This window comes from Oncorhynchus mykiss, chromosome 22 (assembly GCF_057628025.1).
Source record: "Oncorhynchus mykiss isolate SJ-2025 chromosome 22, ASM5762802v1, whole genome shotgun sequence".
Lineage (NCBI taxonomy): Eukaryota > Metazoa > Chordata > Actinopteri > Salmoniformes > Salmonidae > Oncorhynchus > Oncorhynchus mykiss.
In genome coordinates, this window is record NC_143043.1 from 28,410,729 (window position 1) to 28,413,169 (window position 2,441).

At 44.2% G+C, this 2,441-nt stretch overlaps 1 pseudogene; it reads left to right on the forward strand.

Moving 5' to 3' along the window:
* Positions 1-1,162: 1,162 nt before the first annotated feature.
* Positions 1,163-1,936, forward strand: LOC110502028 (protein jagunal homolog 1-A-like; annotated as a pseudogene).
* The last annotated feature ends 505 nt before the right edge of the window (positions 1,937-2,441 follow it).

The window sequence follows — 2,441 nt, forward strand, 5'->3', positions numbered from 1 at the left end:
CTGGTCGTTGTTAGGTTACCTTTTCTCCCCCGCTTTCCCCCAGCTGTTCCTTGTCTCCTCTTGACTACCTCGTCACCCCTTCTCCCACCTGTTCCCCTTTTCCCTCTGATTAGTCCCCTATATCTCTCTCTGTTTTTGTTCCTGTCCTTGTCGGATTCTTGTTTGTTGTGTTTCATGCCTGAACCAGACTGTCGTCATGTTTGCTGTAACCTTGTCTTGTCCTGTCGGAATCTGCCGGTCCGTCTGAGCCTACCTATGTTTGGTAATTAAAGAAGCTCTGTTTAAGTTAATTCGCTTTTGGGTCCTCATTCACGCACCGTAACACTAAGTTTCTTCCTAGGTTCTGGCCTTTCTAGGGACTTTTTCCTAGCCACCGTGCATATACCCCTGCATTGCTTGCTGTTTGGGGTTTTAGGCTGGGTTTCTGTACAGCACTTTGAGATATCAGCTGATGTAAGAAAGGCTATATAAATACATTTTCTTTGATTTTGATTTGTGTCTGCATAACCAATTCTTTGAATGAAATACATGTGAAAAACACATATGATACTCATTATTAAAGGATCAGATGATCCGATTCTTCAGGATCTGATTCTTTTGAAACAAAAGTATACACCTCACACACAGTTATTGGCTTAAAAACAGAAGACACCTGTACCATGTCAGATATAGAGTTGAAATGTGTTACATTTTGAGTTTGCATCCCACAATTACACTGTATATACAGTAGATCATAGAAGACTGAAATGTAACAAAACTGTTTGACATAGAAACACCAGATTGTTGTCGTTTAAAAATATATATAATATTGATTAATTATGAAATCATCCTAAATATGAATAATATTCAACCCATGAGGCTTTTTTTTGTCATTGACTGCAGGAAAGGGCTACAGGCCATTTCCAACTGAGCTGACATTGGTAGCAACTGAGCTGACATTGGTAGCAACTGAGCTGACATTGGTAGCAACTGAGCTGACATTGGTAGCAACTGAGCTGACATTGGCAGCCGTCTCCGCCAACGCGTTAACATTGCCTTTACATTTCAATTGTGCTTTAGCGCTGAATTTCAGCGCTAAGGTTTGAGTAGAGCCCCAAGCCTAATAGACTAGAAAGATTAATGATTGTTTGTTGCTTGGTTTTCAGGGAAGCAGGTTGTCACCATGACGTCTCGTGTGGGCCCTCAAGCTTCAGGTACTGAAGGGAGTGACTTCAAACACAGAGAGAATGTGGCCCCGCAGTACCAGTTGAGGTAATCATATCTGTCTGTGCTTTTATCTGTCTGTATGCTTGTCTGTCTTGTCTGCCTACTTTTCTATCGGATCATACTGTCTCAACCTCCTCTCCCCTTTTTCTCTGTGCCTCCAGTGCCTTGATAAAGTAGGAGTTGCGGAAGCTCAACTTTGTCCACCTTCTGCTGTGGCTCGTGGTGGCGGCCCAGGTGACCATCAGCAAACTCGACCTGGTGCCCAGCGACCCGGCGTCCCTACAGATGATAGTACCCCTACCTGATCAGTTTCTTTCCACTGGTCACCAGCAGCCTGTCGCTGTCCAAGAACAACATCAGCTACCTGGTGATCTCCATGATCAGCTCAGGCCTGTTCTCTATCGCTCTACTCTTCTACGGCATCATGGAGATGCTCGGCGAGGCCCAGTAGCTTTACTGCCAAGGCAAGGTCTGCCGCTTCGTCTTTGGCTGGGCGGAAGTCACCGTCATGTACCTGGTGATAGTGGTGGCGGTGCAGGTGGATGCCTGTCAGATATACTACAGCAAGAAACTGCTGGACGCCTGGTTCTATTTCACACAGGAGAAGAAAAAGAAGTGATGCAGATGTATTGTGGGTTTTGAGGCAAGGGAAGAACTGTTTTTTTCTATTTTTTTCTGTCTGTCTCTAGGATGCATTTATAAGTACTGTATATTGTTATTTATTTACTACCACATAATCCCTGTCCATTATTTTTCCAGATTGTCTAGTCAACCTTGCATACTCTTTCTCGCCAAGCTTGCATACTCTCTCTCTCCATTTCAAAGATACTGACTCAATGTACATTTTATCTCACACACACCATAGGAGGATGCTGAAGGGAGGAAGGCTCATAATAATGGCTGGAACGGAGCGAATTAAAAGGCATCAAAAACATGGAATCCATGTGTTTGACTTGACACATTTGATACCATTCCACCTGTTCCGCTCCAGCCATTACCACGAGCCCGTTCTCCCAAATTAAGGTTCCACCAACGTCCTGTGATACACACATTAGTATATTACATACACACACAAAAACATACACAAACACACACACACGTCTCATTCCACTACTCTGGATCCATGTTGTCTATTTTTTCCTTCCCATTTCATCTATCTTGGGGCTCCCGAGTGGCCCAGCGGTCAATAGCACTGCATCTCAGTGCTAGAGTCGTCACTACAGACACCCTGGTTT